The 16,952-nt window shown below is 37.4% G+C and overlaps 1 protein-coding gene across 4 annotated transcripts in view; it reads left to right on the top strand.

Moving 5' to 3' along the window:
• SERPINI1 (serpin family I member 1) overlaps positions 1-16,952 on the top strand; it is an 89,136-nt gene that overhangs the window by 833 nt on the left and 71,351 nt on the right. The window contains exon 2 of one of the 4 annotated variants that reach the window (XM_089331004.1): positions 196-264. The exons of the other annotated variants lie outside the window; for them this stretch is intronic. The gene's annotated coding sequence lies outside the window, so the exon portion shown is untranslated. The remainder of the gene's footprint in view (positions 1-195; positions 265-16,952) is intronic. 4 annotated transcript variants of the gene reach the window in all.

Below are 16,952 nucleotides of genomic sequence, written 5' to 3'. Positions count from 1 at the left end.
TAGTGTTTTTGGTTTGAGTTGCACGATTCAAACTGTTGTGGGAGGTCTCAAGATTAAGGGAACCCCTACTGATTGAGGACAGGGTGGACGGTATTCTGGATCGGTACGTAGCTGATGAAAAGCAAACGTCTCGTCGTTGATACAGAATTACTTCCGAACTGTATCCCTAGAAAATAACTTTGCGTTCTTCTTCAGCGTCTGCGGGTACGTTGGATGCTGAGATTGTCCGCTGCGGACCTGTTATCCAAGGTGGTTGTAATGCAGGTCCGTAGAATTCCGAGATCTGTATTAAGCTAATGCAGTCAGGAACAGCGGGATAGGATGGGTGCTCCCTGAACCTGTGGGAAGTATAACTTTTGCCAGTAATAGTGTAAAAATGTGTTTTAGTGGATGGGCACTTAGCTTTCCTTCCAGCGACTCTGGAATATTGGAACAAAGACCTGGACTCAGCCTACAGTGGGAACATATGGTGTACATCATTGCTGCTCCTTATTCGCTCATTTGTGTCCAGTGATATGTGTACATTTCAGAAAACAAGAGGACAAGGAAAGCTGTCTGAGGATCTTTTCTGTGTTTAGTGCATACGTGCTAAATGTTTACCCTTTGTATGAATTATGATGGGTTCAGGTTAAAAACATCATAAAATAAGAGTTTATTCTCAGAATTAAGCCATGTGTATATTTCTTTGAGTGTAATTATAATAGTACTTATGGGTGGAAATATGGTGTAGATGGAAATATGCTGAAGATAAAAGGTGCATCTAGCTTTGTGTAACTGACAAAAATTGCAGGCTTTTCTCTTTAGAAAAGTAGTAGGATCTATCTGGTGAGTTCATTTTTCATTTTCTTTTTGTTACAGAGTTCCCCAGATTACATGGCTTTTAATCATAGTAGGGTATTGCAGCACATTTTGTTCTGAAATGCCTTTACTGTGATAGTTGTATATTTCAGTCTGGGAATACTTTCATCTAGGTTTTTTTGAACTAGGGTCAATAAAATGGAGTAATTATCTTTTATTTTCCAGTTTTCCTGATTTACCTAGGATTTTCAATTTTATTTTTGTACTGCACACATTTGTTTTTGAAAAGAAATGGCTCAAAGGAATTCTCTGTTTAAAGTTCAGTCCTACTGAGTGCTACTACTGAAAAGCTTAAGTGACTTACCAGTATATACATACTCCATCTTTCCCACACTCACACTGCAGAACTATGGAGACAGACAAATCTTAGCAAAATAGCTGCTCTTAGATTGACCCGGAGCTGATCAGGTAAGTATTAGCAGCAACAAAGAGCTTAGGAGAATGAAAAAGCCACTGTAGCCACTAAAATTAGCAGCCATGGTAAGAGTCAGATTTTTATCTTTGCTACACCATTGGAGAATCTTATTAATCCACATAGCTGCTATGACTCTGTAAAATTATTTTGGTAGGAAAAACTGGGTACTAGGGTTTAGTGAGGCTTGCAAAAAGATCACATTTGTCCTTGTTATTTGTGATTAAGTGGATTGTCCTGAATCAGAATCTTCTATTCTCTTGTAGTCTGTACTACTAATTCATTTTATTAAACTCAATATTAACTGTAGCCAGGTTATTTCTCTCATGTATTAGTAATAGTAATGATAATTCATTTTATACTGGCAACGGAATTCTTACAAAGCCTTTGTCAAAAGATATTTTTGCAAGAGTTTTGTTGACAATAACCAAGCATATGAATAGAAAATAAGTATCACAAAGGTTGAAATTCAGATATACTTTGAAACCCAACTCTTTACAGGTCTTCTGCTCTGAGGTATATAAAAAGATAAGAATCTCATCAGAAAGGGATGAGTTTGTAGTATTAAGGTACTGAATTTTTCACGTTTTTCCAAGGTTTTGATCCTTTTTATTGTGTCAATTAGAGAAATTGGGTTGTTGTATCTTTTGAGAGTAAGAAGATCATGCTTTTATGTGAGAGAAAAACATTAGCAGTGTATGGTGCTTAGACATTTGTTTATTACCTTGAACTCTTGACTGATCTTAATTGATATTCACATTCCATCTTCAACTTTTCTTGATTGATGTTGAGAAGTTCACTATATATCACTTTATAAGTATATATAAAATAATACCTATGTTAAAAGCATATTTACATATTTTCTTGATTTTTGCTGCTACATTTGTCTATCAGTGAATATATGATATGTAGAGAAGGAAAAGCCACAGAGTACAGAATGTCTCTCTTGAATGCAAATTGCTCTGATGTTATTCTTTATCCAAAACTTGGTTAATTTCAAATTACAGTATATCTTGGATTCATCTTTCAATTTAAAATTCTGACTCAAAGCTTATTGAGTAAAAATAATTGAGTAGCATAGGTTTCTAACAGGAGGATTCACTGATGCATGCAGCATAAAAGAACAAGCTCTAAGTGGTCAAATTCTAAGGGTTTTGGTGAGGAGAGACAGGAGGATAGACGTGAAGAAAGCTGAGAAACATACCCTCAGCAAGAATGAAAAGAGATGTGATACTTTTTGTTAAATGCCTATGAGGGATTCCATGCCCTTTTCATTCCAATCATTGATCTCTAGAGACTACATCCCGTGGCTGGAGACATTATTTCAGAATTTTCATTTTAGCTGGAATCAGAGTGATATTAATTCTTTAGATTTTGAGTAATCATAGGTTATTAAAGTATTAAAGATTCTATATGTATGCATTCAGTTGTAAGTAAAACATTATTCAGAAAAATGTGAAAATGAAGTGAAAAGCTGAAGTAGTGTTTTCCATCTTATAACAGAGATATTTGAACCAGAGAAGAATGAGCCAGAGAGCCCTTTCCTTTGATTTTCTGTTGTTTTCCTGCCCTTTTCTTCTTGAATTTTTTCCATCCCTTCCTTTCTTTCCTTCTTGCTTTCTGTAAATTCAAAAGATTAAAGGAATCATGATCAACTGTTTTGTTTGTTTTGTTTTGTTTTTAATCTTACCTTTAATATTTCAAGAATTTAGTCTTTAAAGTTTGGAAAATGTATTTCATGTAACAAAATTATTAGCTTCTGGAGACCACATATGTTTTCTCTCTGGCTAGTCTTGAGCATTTTATGTCATGCTCAGCATAACCACTTACTGAATTAGAGCTGTTGGCCAACAATAATGTATACCTTGATATATTTTGCACTTTGATAGACCAGAGTCAGTTGACCTCACAGAAGGATTACTATGCTTAAGTCTTTCTGAGAATGTCCTGTTCTACTTAACTTTTGCAAAAGTATTGATTGAACAAAATTTGATTCAGAGTGTGAGTACCATGAAGACATCATAACATTGAGTGTCAGTATTTTTAGATTCATCTCAGAGATAGGGAACATGGATGAGAGGAAAGGGCTCTCCTACTGGTGGCATCCTAGGTCTACATTATATAGCCAGGGAATCACAGACGTGGCCTTACCACCATTTAACCTTAGGTCACTGGAGATGCTATGTTTATTGAAGCTTACCTTGAGAAAGCATATTTCATTCTATAAATACTGAATTTGTCCTTTAATTTTTCTGTTAAGCCTCTACCATAAAAGACGTTAGACTGATTTTGTTTAAGTGCATGTGGAGTTGGGCATTTATTGTTTTTGCATTTGACCTTCCAGAAGTAAATTAATCTGACTAGTGTTAGAATTAAGAATTCAGTATGTTTTCTCCCTCATGATTTGAAGACCTGAACAGTTCTAGTTCACTGTTCTTTAATTCTTTCTAGTGAAATTAATAGAGGCAGATATTTCACTGTTTTTGTTTGCTTTTTTAGCTTACTTAATACTAGCATGCTGATGGTTACGGATTGGTTGAGAACTGATGATTAATCTTCCTCGTTCATATTCCTTTGGCTTTATTCTGAATGGTTAGCACTGTGCTTTGTGTAGTTAGCTGAGTTCATAACTGTCTTCTTCACCAGATACGTAGTCTCTTTAAAACTGAGATTCACTGACCTTTGGACTTAACCTTGAGAGTCTTACACATGGTCCACATTGTGTAGGTTGCAGCGGTTTAACTGTTTGGCAACCTGTAATGAAGCATCAATTTTACAAACAAGTACAACTAGAAGAATGAATTTTTCTCAGACATATATTTTAGGACCAGATTTAGTCCTATGCCCACAACAGTTGCTGATATTATAGTTCTGAATGAATAGAGCAAAGAATGCTATTAACTGCAGTCTTGTATCCATATATGTGCTTTAGATACAGATTTACTCATTGGATACCATTGGAATTTTGGTGGTCTCTTCTGTCTTTGCATCTAAAATTCTGCTGACTTTAAGTAACATCTGCTATACACATACTTTTTTATGCCTTTTTTTACCTAACACATAGAAATAAAGACAGAAAAAAACAGATGAAAGTAGTATGAGGCTTTATCTTAACTAAAAATTAACTGGTATTGAATGTTCTATTTTTAGTTAAATAGTTACTAATGGTTAATAAACCTGAGTCACAAGGGTATATTTCATCTTTGGGCCATTTTAGGGAAGAGATACATTTTAAAAGCAGGTGTTAATGGCCCTCACTGCTGGCCTTCAGTGCAGCTGAACTGCTGAAGCTTGCGTGGTTCCTGCAGCTCCGGCCACTGCTTGGAGGCCCCCTTCTGGTTCGATTTAGGAAAAGAACCTTCTGAGCTCCTCACAGCTCTTAATTTAGTGTGCAAAAGAAAGCTGATGGAATTTATTTTGATTTAATAACCTCATTTTCCTAAGTGTATTGTTTTTCCCAGACATATCTCACACCAGAGTTCCCAGTAGCAGGAGCTCAAATGTCACAAAGTGATTTATACAGCACAACCTAGTAATTCAATGAGTACTAATCAACTTGTAGTCCATTTCTCCCCAGCATCTTGGATTTTTTTCAGTGCAGCTGGAAGAGCTCACTGGAACACTTCTGATATTTTATCCATATTGATTACTTCTGTCATTTCTAGATAACCTAAGTTTTGTTGTTTGCTTTTAGGTATTTTAACCGTACTTAACCTGAAAAGCTAATTTGATTGGCTTTCCCCCTACCTATCAGTAATTTGATATACATATTGTATTATGATGTTTAATTTTTGTGTACTTCACAAAGTATTTTAAGATCATTTAAGCAATTAATGTTTATTAAGAGAAATCAACCTTCCAGTTAAGAACCACTGCCTAGTATCCTAAATTGCTTACAGATAGTAAATCATATATTCCATGTCTAGGGAAGATTAAAACTATCTTATATCATAAGTCCTTTTACATATAATACCAGATGACATTTGTACAGTACTATCATTCTCACAGCTACTTAACATTGGAATAATTTTTGTTTGGGTTAAATCAGGAACATTTTAAAAGTCATATGATGAATTCTTGAGCATAATGTGTATCACATTGAAGTAAGAAAAGTAATTCTGTATTTCAAAGTTTCTGCTATGTTTGTAAAGCCCTAATAATATTAATAAAATTAACATTTTAAAAGATTGGGAAAGGAAACTTCAGGATCATCTTAAAAGCATTTTATTCCTTACATTATGTGACTCCAAACTGAATAATAATTTTAAAAGTAGCTTTAAATTATACATCACTTAGCAGTGCTTTCAGCTGCAAGTTTTAGGCACACTAACATAAAACAATAGGGTTTATTTTTCTAGAATAAGAATTCTAAATTCTAGAATTTAGAGCTTTCTGTAAGATAGTTGCTTCTGCTATTCTAGATATCACATTCTAGTTGAAGGAAAGAAGAAGGTGGACTGGCTATACCTATTGAGTCTTTCTCTTAATTAGGAGATAAAATCTTTCCCGAAGACTTCCAGCAAAAGCCCACTGTGCACTTCCTGACCCGTGTCATGTGGCTACCACTAGGATTAAGGGCTGTGAGACAGGAAGGACTTTTCATCTCTGTGATTAGGTGGAGCCGGGAGCAGGGAACAGAGATTTGAAAATGACTTTTGCATATCTGTCTATAGGCTCTGTCATAGTCTGATTAAAACCATGTTAACTTTAAATTTTGTTTGTCTCCTTCTATAAACTTGCTGCTGGTGTTTTGTGTGTTTAATTGGGGTTTTGGGTTTTTGTTTTATTTGATAGAAGATTACCAAATTTCAACTTTCTAAAGGCATTCCTTGGAGACCAATGTTATCTTTGGGTAAAAGGCCACTTGTATAAATATTTTTCTGTAAAATTTGATGATTCCGTTATACATCTGCTTTAAACCTTAAGATATTCAAGAATCTGTTTGTATAGATAGCACTAAAATATTAATATAATGCAAATGAAAGACAAATTGAATGTTAGGTAATCCTTTTAGGAAGATTTACATAGCTTCCTGACAAAAGAAAATCAGGCATTGTTCCCTAAAGAAAAACTCACTCTAAAAATGTGTTACTCTGGAAAATGGTGTTATTATCTGATACTAAAATGTGAAAAATACTGTCAACATCCATAGGATGATTATTACCTTAAAGTATGACTCATTAATAGTATGACACATTTTGGACTCAAGATTTTGATGAATTATGATTCCCTGAGATAGGAAAGCCCAACAGAGAGACTGAAACAAATACATTGATTTTCATTTCCCCTGCCTGGAAACTTCAGACTCAAGGATGTTGATCTTAGAAGCCTGACTGTCTTGCAGTTGTCTTTGCAGCTCCATATTGATACTTTTCATTGTCTAGTTTTTACTGGACTCCTTTAGTGAGTGGCTTAATTGGGATAAAACTCTTCATATACGGTCACTTGTAGATTTCAGAACTTTTCCGTAGTCAATCTGTATCATGAGTTTGGGTGCTATAGAGAGATAACAAAATATATGAAGTCCCTTATTGCTTGGCATAATCTTTTGTCAATCTAGTTAGCAAAGAAAACATTGTAGGGTAGGTTTATAGAAAAACAAGAATGTGTGGCTTAAGGCTATGATAATATTGTGTAAGTCCAGAAGCAGAATTGATCTATACCATAGTCAGGGAAGGCTTTGAGGAAGAATTAGGGCAAAGTGCTATCTTGGTTGATTGCAAGAAATGACAAACAATGGCCTGCAAGCACACTACCTTTGTTTGTAAATAGTTTTAATGGAACACAGCTTTCCTGCTCATTTACATATTGTTTATACTGCTCTCTCACTACAACAGCAAGGTTGAATCATTGAGATGAAACCTAACTGGCCCATAAGCCTAAGATAGTTCCTGTCTGGCCCTATTAAAAAAGTTTGTCAAGCACTGGTTCAGCTCTTCATTCAGATAAAACTGTGTTCAAATTTTTGTTTTATAATGACTAGCTGTATGATACTATGTTAATTAATCTCTCTAAACCTTGATTTTGTGATAGGTAACTTGATTCAAAGATTGTTTAGATTGATAGAATGAGATTTCCCAGAGAGTGCATTGCCCAGTAGCTGGCATGTAGTAAATGCTCGTTAAATGATAGTTTATTTAATGTTAGATTTTCTCTTACTAGGATTTATTATTTTGAGTTATACTTTTGAGTTATGAAAATATGTTTTTGAAGATCTGTATTTAACTGTCCCCTCAGTGCTAAAACAGATATTCAGGAAACTAGGAAAAGTATCTTCTCATTGAAAGAAATTTTTTTCAAGAATGTACAAAATGTACATTCTTACAGCTGGAGTCAGAAAAGAGCCAAGCAAACTGTGTATGGAAAAGTGCAACAACACTTTTAAGATAGTTAATTAAGACTGAGCAGGACAGTGAAGATTATAGGAAGCCATACAAGTTTAAAAAAAATTAAGGCTAGCTGGCACCACGGGTCACTTGGCTAATCCTCTGCCTGCGGGGCCGGCACCCCAGGTTCTAGTCCCAGTTGGGGCACCAGATTCTGTTCTGGTTGCTCCTCTTCCAGTCCAGCTCTCTGCTGTGGCCCAGGTCCTTGGACCCTGCATCCCCATAGGAGACCAGGAGGAATCACCTGGCTCCTGGATTCGGATCCGTGCAGTGCCAGTCGTAGCGGCTATTTGGGAGGTGAACCAATGGAAGAAAGACCTTTCTCTCTGTCTCTCTCTCTTACTGTCTAACTCTGCCTGTCAAAAAAAAAAATGTAGTTTTTTTGTGAGTGAAGGAAAGTGCTATTTAAAAGTGAATGTAGTAAACATCATTACTAATCTTACAGAAGTAAAAAGAGTTAGGAAACACTGTGAACAATTAAATGTCCACAAACTAGATAACCTAGATGAGTGAACTGCTGGAAAGACACAAATTACTGAAATCAACTTAACAAATAGAAAATCCGAATATAGAATTAGAATTTCCCCATAAGATGTTGCAAACCAAATCTGGCAACAAGTAAAAAGAATTATATATCATGATCAAGTTGAGTTTATTCCAAGAATGCAAGGTTGGTTTAACATGGGAGTCAATGTAGTAATATATCATGCCGATAGAATAAAAGACACATATTTATCTTAATAAAGAGAATTATTTGACAAAATGCAGCATACTTTTTTGATAAAAAACATTCAGAAACTTAGGACTAGCAAGGAACCTCCTCAACATGTTAAAAATCATCTACAAAAACCTCAGCTAAACCTCATATTTAATGGAGAATGCCTGATATTTCCCCTTAAGATTAGGAATAAGACAAAAATATCTGCTCTCACATTTCTGTTCACCATTGTATTAGAGGTTCTAGCCAGGGCAATTACACAAAAATAAGAAATAAAAAGCATCCAGATAGGAAAAGAAGAAGTAAATTCATATTCACAAATGATTTTGTGTTTAGAAAATCCTAAAACATCCCCCAAAATACTATTAGAACTGGTAAGTTCAACAAGATTACAGGATACAAAGTCAATGTAAAAAAATTATATGTGAAAATCCAAAGTGACATTCTTTAAAAATTCATTTACAAAAGCACAAAAGGATAAAATACTGAGAAACAAATGAAGCAAAAGAAGTACAAGCCTTGTACACCCAAAATGCTGAATGACACAGACATCACCTAAAGAAAGAAGACCTAAATAAATTGAAAAATATTGCATGTTATGAATAGGAAGACAATATTGTTAAGATGACAATATTTTCTAAATTAACCTACAGTGAATCCAAATATTAGATGCCTTTTGGGGGGAAATGATAAGCTGATCTTAAACTTTATGGAAATATAAGGCATCCTGACATCTATGTCAATGGAATAGAATTGAGAGTCCAGAAACAAATCCCTAACATTTGTGGTCAATTGACATCCACAAGTGTACTAAAATAATACAGTGGAGATACTCTTCAACAACTGTTACTGGGACAATTATTTCTTCATGCAAACAACTAAAATTGGGCTCTACCTCAAACCATATAAAAAAATGTAACCTAGATTGAATCCAAGGTCCAAATTTCAGAGCTGGAACTAGTTATAAGAATTAAATTTTTTTTTTTTTTTTGACAGGCAGAGTGGACAGTGAGAGAGAGACAGAGAGAGAAAGGTCTTCCTTTTTCATCAGTTCACCCCCCCCAATGGCTGCTGTGGCCAGTGCACCACGCCAATCCGAAGCCAGGAGCCAGGTGCTTCTCCTGGTCTCCCATGCGTGTGCAGGGCCCAAGCACTTAGGCCATCCTCCACTGCACTTCCGGGCCACAGCAGAGAGCTGGACTGGAAGAGGGGCAACCGGGACAGAATCTGGCGCCCCGACCGGGACTAGAACCCGGGGTGCCGGCGCCACAGGTGGATGATTAGCCTATTGAGCCACGGTGCCGGCCCAGAATTATAAATTCTTATGAGAAAACACAGAAGTAAATTATTGTTACCTTTGCCTTAGATAATGGTTTCTTAGATATGACACTAAAAGTACAAGTGACAAAATACAAAAAGTTCAACTTAAAAACTTGCTTTTCAAAGTACACAACCAAGAAGTAAAAAACTGCAGAAGGGGAGAAAATATTTGCAAATCAAGCATTTGAGAAGAGTCTCTATCCAAAGTCCATAAATAACTCTTACAACTTAGTAATAAAAAGATACTCCATTAAAAAATTAGACTAAGCAGAAAGGTTTTAGCCTACTGGTTAAGTCATCAGTCAAGATGTCTGCATTCCTAGATCAGAGAAATTGGGTTTGCCACCTGGCTCCAACTCTTGACTCTAGCTTCCTGCTAATACAGACTCTGGGAGGCATTGGTGATGGGTCAAGTAATTGGGCTCCTCCACTCACTTCCCTCTTCACCACGGCTTTCCTCCTCACACAAACCCAGGAAATCTGGAATGAGTTCTTGCCTTTGACCTACCCAACCCAGCTCTAGCTGTTGTGAAACAGTAGAAGTGAGTGTGTGCTCTTTCTGTCTCTGTGTCCTGCCTGCCCCCTCACAAAAAAAATAATTTTTAAAAGTATGCAAAGAATTTGGATAGGTTTCTTTTTTCAAACAAGGTATATAAGTGACTAAAAACAGGAAAAGATAGGCAGCATCATTGGTTACTAAGTAAATGTGAATCAAAATTGTAGTAAGATACTACTTAACATCCAATAGGATGGTTAAATCTAAAAGTCAATGGCAAGTATTAGTAAGGGTAAGGAGAAATTGGAATGTCATAAATTCTTGGTTGGATTGCAAAATGATGCTGCCTTTTTTTTTTTTTTTTTTTTTTTTTTGACAGGCAGAGTGGACAGTGAGAGAGAGAGACAGAGAGAAAGGTCTTCCTTTTGCCGTTGGTTCACCCTCCAATGGCCGCCGCGGCCCGCGCACTGCGGCCGGCGCACCGCGCTGATCCGATGGCAGGAGCCAGGAGCCAGGTGCTTTTCCTGGTCTCCCATGGGGTGCAGGGCCCAAGCACCTGGGCCATCCTCCACTGCACTCCCTGGCCACAGCAGAGAGCTGGCCTGGAAGAGGGGCAACCGGGACAGAATCCGGCGCCCCGACCGGGACTAGAACCCGGTGTGCCGGCGCCGCTAGGCGGAGGATTAGCCTACTGAGCCGCGGCGCCGGCCTGATGCTGCCATTTTAAAATATAGTTTGACCATTCCTCAAAATGTTTACTACAGAGTTAGCTTATAACCTAGCAATTCTGGGGGCGTATGACCAAGACAGTTGAAAAAATAAGTCAACACAAAAACTATGAACATGGGGACCGGAGCCATGGCGCACTAGGTTAATCCTCTGCCTGCGGTGCCGGCATCCCATATGGGTGCTGGTTCTGGTCCCGGTTGCTCCTCTTCCAGTCCAGCTCTCTGCTGTGGCCTGGGAAAGCAGTGGAGGAAAGACCGGGAGGAAGCAGCACCTGGCTCCTGATTTCAGATCGGTGCAGCTCAAACCCTTGCGGCCATTTGGGGGGTGAACCAGCGGAAGGAAGACCTCTCTCTCTCTCTCTCTCTCACTCACTTACTATAACTGTACCTGTCAAATAAATAAATAAAAATCTTAAAAAAAAAAACTGAACATGAATGTTCATGACAGATTATTCATAGTAATGAAAAAGTGGAAGCTATCCAGTGTACATCAACTAACATAAAAACAATGTTTTATAGCCATAAAATGAAATATTATTTGACCATTGAAAGAAAAGAAGTTCTTATAGATGTTACAATACAGATGGCCCTTGAAAACATGCCAAGCAACAATAACAGAGACAACAGACCACAAGTTGTTTGAAATAGCCAGAATAGACAAACCCATAAAGGTGTAAAGTAGATTAGTGCTAAGGGACAGAGGGGAATGGGAAGTTACTGCTAATGGTTATGGGATTTCTCTCTGGGGTGATGAGGTATTATAAAAATACTGGTGATGATTGCACAACTTTATGATCATATTAAAAACTACTGAGTTGTGCACCTTAAAAGGGTAAATTTTATAGTATGTGAATTACAAGTAAGTTTCATTTTCCGTGAATTTTTTGAAGACTTAGTATATATAACAAGCTACAGTAATTGTTATCTTTACAATCATGTGACTATAAGGCCAATGACTTAAAACCATAAACCTAGTTTCACTTTAAACATAATAGTGCATCAGCTGATAAATTTTAAGTAATGTTTTCCTCTTTATTCTCTTTAGAATATGACTTGTAAATGAAAACCATTAACAGGAAGAGCTCATTAATCAAATGGATCTGGAATTCCCGCTGATACACACCATAGAACTCAGGAAATAAGCCTCCAAATCCAGCCAAATCCCTTGCTGTAAAATTCACTTTATTCATCCATTAGTCCCTTAAGCCCTTATTCAGAGGCTGTTTACTTTTAATAAACTGTTTAATTTACTGTTTAATGCTATTTAATTTGTATATTTAGACAAATTAACAATAATTCGATGTCATAAACCAAAAATGAGAGAGGAAAAGAACTGTGGAACTAAGAAAGCAGGTTGTCTGAAGGAAGCCTGCTCTGATAACTCAGAGGTCCAGAAACGTGCCATGAGACAGCATGTAGTGCTCAGCAGGTATTAGTGGATGACAGAAGGATAGAGCTCGTAAGTTCAGAAAGATGACCTTCAGACAAGACAAAGAGGAGAAAGATGACCTTCATATGTGTCAAAGAGAGTATGTTGTTTGGGAAGAAAAAAGTGAATTACACATTTTCTTAAAGTTTCATGCAAATGGCTAAAATAAAAAGAAATTTTGGTGCTTAAGCAGTAAATTCACATCTGTTGACAGAATACCTAGCCTGGATGACTTAGAAAAAAAGCTTTGCTTTTTCTGTGTATAACTACATTTATATTTCACCCAAATATCTAAAATCGTGGTGAATGTTGGAATGTTTGCTCTAAAAGAGTGCATATTAAAGATTAAGTATCCATTATGTAAAATTTCTCCTTTCCTGGTTGAATTTAGGAAGCTCTGCAAGAAGTATTATTTCAACCATGGAGTTTTTAGCATGGGAAAATAGAAACAAGATGACTGCACATAGAAATTAATGAAATAGAAAAGGCAACATTGAAAATGTATTTAAATGTATTTTTAAATGTATTTAAAACCTTGTTTAGGCCAGCTCACTAGGCTAATCCTCCGCCTGCGGCGCTGGCACCCTGGGTTCTAGTCCTGGTTGGGGCGCCAAGAGTCTGTCCTGGTTGCTCCTCTTCCAGTCCAGCTCTCTGTGTGGCCTGGGGAGTCATTGGAGGATGGCCCAAGTGTTTGGGCCCTGCACCCACATGAGAGACCACGAAGAAGCACCTGGCTCCTGGCTTCTGATCAGCGCAGTGTGCTGGCCATAGCAGCCATTTGGGGGGTGAACCAATGGAAGGAAGACCTTTGTCTCTGTCTCTCTCTCTCTCATTCTCACTGTTTAAGTCTGCCTGTCAAAAAAAAAAAAAAAAAAAAAAAAAAAAAACCTTGTTTGGCAGATACTTGTTTGTCCATCATGTAAGGACTTTTGTTAGTATGTGAAGAGAAAGTGAAAGGTTTTAAAGAAGCAGTGGGTTTTGCATAGAGGGAAATCCAGAATCCTTCACTGTTTTTTGAGACTGGACTTTTGCTATGACCTAAACACGACACTGGTATATTTTCATACATACCTTATCCCCATTAATTTTTGAAACAATCCTGTGAGACAGGCACTATTGTAATCCCCATTTCAGAAATAAGGAAAGTGAGGTATACAAAGTTACATGTGGTTTCCCAGGTATCCCCACCTAGTGCCAACTTTGCATTTGTTTCTAGCTTGCATGGTTCTTCAATACAACCACTGTTTCAGAAGTAACCAAAATCTTCTGTGTATTGTACAGAAGGTCCATTGTTACTATACAGTATTTGTGTATTGCACCTTGCATTTTGCAACAGTGAATTCTCCTGCACTTATGAAACTTAAAAAGGACAGTTACATTTGGAAATCTGAGCCCTTAAAACATATAATAAAATCAAGATATAAAAATTCTAATTTCAGATAAAACTAGAGAACATCTAGGGATAATGCAAAAAAAAAAAATTAAAAATACACTGCAGTATTACTTTAAATAAGGTAACTCTCAAATTGGCAGCTTAACAGAAAGATCCCCTTACCTCACCTCATCTGAATTGAATTGTGCTTTGCAGAGTTTATATTTTGGAAAACAAAATATTTTTATTATGTGAGAGATAGACTCTTGATTTCTACAGACCCCACCACTCTGTATTCCACTGCCCTAGTGCATATTCATGTTATCTGCTAGGACACTAAAAACTTGGAGTTTCTTAGAAATTTAAATTATGAACTCTTTGATCAATTTAAAGTATGGTACTGAGTTAATATAATTTATAGAGTGTGGCTGTTTTTTTTAAATTAGAAGATCTGTGATTATACAAAGTAACTGTATCAAACTGTATCAAAGCTTAGATGCCACAAGCTAAGATTAAATTATAAAGCAGTCAACCATCTCTATTAATTTTCTTTAAATGTTTTTCTCCCTGTAGAAAGGAGAAGGGAATCAGAGTTTTCTAAAGCCAAATGAAAAATTCAAGATGTATAAAATTGCAGGTGCTTACATGGCTGAATATGTAGATTTTTCAGGAAAAATTATTGAGAGTATAAATAATCAGAACATAATAGGTTGTCAATGTCATTTTCAGGCTGTCAGCTTGATTGTCAGGGTAAAACTAATTGGTAAGTGGTATGCAATATTTTCATGTATGATTTCTTCTAAAGTCTTTTCAAGTATGTATGGCAATAAGCCTTAATAATAATAATAGCAAAAAATTATCCTTCATATGTGAAGGGGCAACATTTTAGAGCTGTATGGTGTCTTATATAAATGCATTTTTCCCCAAATTTTGTTATGTGAAGTTAAACTTTTGAAATTGCCAATATTTTTCACCTACCAAAAAGAAAACCAGCTCATATGGCTTAATCTAATATATTAGTTATTCTAAAATAGATAATGTTGTTCCAAATAGAGAAAGTAGATTTCAATAGAAATTAAAGTACAGGTTTGATTCTAGTTACTAATAAACATGTGTGCCTGTTTTATGCCAAAATCAGAGCACTTGGATGATCATTTTCCCTTTTCATTCTCTTCAGTCCTGCATTTGTTGGGATTTCCCAGAGCTTGGTCATAGGCTTTCTCCTCTTCTCCATAGTCCCTGAGAAATCTCATCTGTCCTGATAGTTTCCAGGATACTCATAACTTCCAAATGTATCTTTATTCCAAACCTAAACTCTGAACTCTGAACTCTTGCCTTGTTTATCCAACTACTTCCTTAACTCTGCAAGTGAATGACTTCATAGGCATCTCAGATATACCTGTTCAAAACAAAACTACCCAACCCTTCTCACCCATCTCTGCTCTGGGTCCAGTCTTCTCCATTTCAGCAAAGGCACCTCCACCCTCACTCAGTTGACCCAGGTGACAGCTGTAAGTCATCCTGACTCACCCTTCCTTTCTGCTATCTGTGTCCTGTCTAGTCAGTCTCTTAAATGAAGATATCCAAAATCATCTCCCCTTCAGCCAACTTACTCTGCTATCTCCTCTCACCCTGAATTGTCGCAGTAACCACCACATTTGTCCTTCGTCTTCTCTGCTGGACACCCTTTACTCCATCCTGTAAATCCTGGCTTCTTACATTGTATTGCGTTTAGAGAAAAAGGTAGCATCATTTCTGCCTACAAGGCCCCATATCACCTGGTTCCTACCTACTTAAGCCATCCATCTCTTTGCCTTGTGCTCACTGCTTTTGTTTTTTAGTTCCTAGAAGTCATAAAACTCTTTCCTGTCCTCAGGCCTTCCATCTTCTCTCCTGGAGTACTGCTGCTCTCCTTAACTCTTCATTTATCCTTCATCTCCCAGTTTAAATGACACTTGCTGAAGGAGGCCTTCCTTGATCCCCTCCCCAGCCAAAAATGGGTCCCCATTATTGCTTCACACAGCACATTATTATTTTGTCTTCATTGTACTTAGTGCATTTTATAGTTAGATACTCAGATGTGTTTGTTTGTTTGTTTTTAACAGGTAGAGTTATAGACAGTGAGAGAGAGAGAGAAAGAAAGGTCTTCTTTGTGTTGGTTCACTCCCCAAATGGCCACCACGGCAGATGCTGTGCAGATCCAAAGCCAGGAGCCAGGTGCTTCTTTCTAGTCTCCCATGCGGGTGCAGGGGCCCAAGTACTCAGGCCATCCTCCACTGCCTTCCCAGGCCTCAGCAGAGAGCTGGACTGGAAGAAGAGCAACCAGGACTAGAACCCGGCGCCCATATGGGATGCCGGCCCCTCAGGCAGAGGATTAACCAAGTGAGCCACAGCGCTGGCCCTTTAGATGTATTTCTTTGCTTAATATGAGCTCCACAGGTGAGGACCTTCGTCTCTTCTGTCCTGTGCCTGGAATACAACACATGCTGTCTGCTAGACGTGTAAAACATGGTCTTTGTTGGAAGTTGGTGTTTGAGGAAACCAGATTATTCAGCAAAGGACATGGTGATGAGGGGGTCTCAGCATGTGGCATGGTGCCTGGGACAGAGGGTTTGTTTCAAATTACAGCTGCTTTTGGGGTGATTAAATTTTTCCAAGCACCTAGATTGTAAGCTTTTAACAAGCAGATACTTTGTTTTCTTTACTGTTGTATCTCCATGCCTAGAAAAGTGCTTGGTAAATAGTAGGTGCTTAATAAATATTTGTTGAGTGATTGGACTTCTGTTTGCTCTTTTACAAAGTTCCTTTCTCACTACTTTGTAGGAATAATAAAAAAAATATAGCTGGAGCTCAGTAAACCTGATAAATATCCAGAAACCTTACTGCCTTTTTGAAAACATAATTCCCTCTCTTATAACAGCATTGATTCTCAAAAGCTCTGGACTCCCGTGAAGATTCTGGGTGGAGGGGGGGGTCGATGGTAATGAGGGTAATGAGGTTAGGTGGATAAATTAGAGTCACCTCTGTGCCTTTTGAAAATATTTATCTATTTACTTTACTAGAAATGCAGAGTGACAGAGGGAGGGACAGAATTCTTCAATCTGCTGATGGACTCCCAAGATATCCGCAACAGCCAGGACTTGCACGGGCCAGAGCCAGGAGCGCCATCTGAGTCTCCCACACAGGTAGCAGGGACCCAAGTGTTTCAGTCATCATCTGCTGACTTCTCAGGA

The sequence above is a fragment of the Oryctolagus cuniculus genome, chromosome 4 (assembly GCF_051225735.1).
Source record: "Oryctolagus cuniculus isolate XC-2025 breed Fujian yellow rabbit chromosome 4, ASM5122573v1, whole genome shotgun sequence".
NCBI classification, from domain to species: Eukaryota; Metazoa; Chordata; class Mammalia; order Lagomorpha; family Leporidae; genus Oryctolagus; species Oryctolagus cuniculus.
The sequence above is the reverse complement of the archived record's forward strand: the minus strand, read 5'-3'. Positions and strand labels throughout refer to the sequence as shown.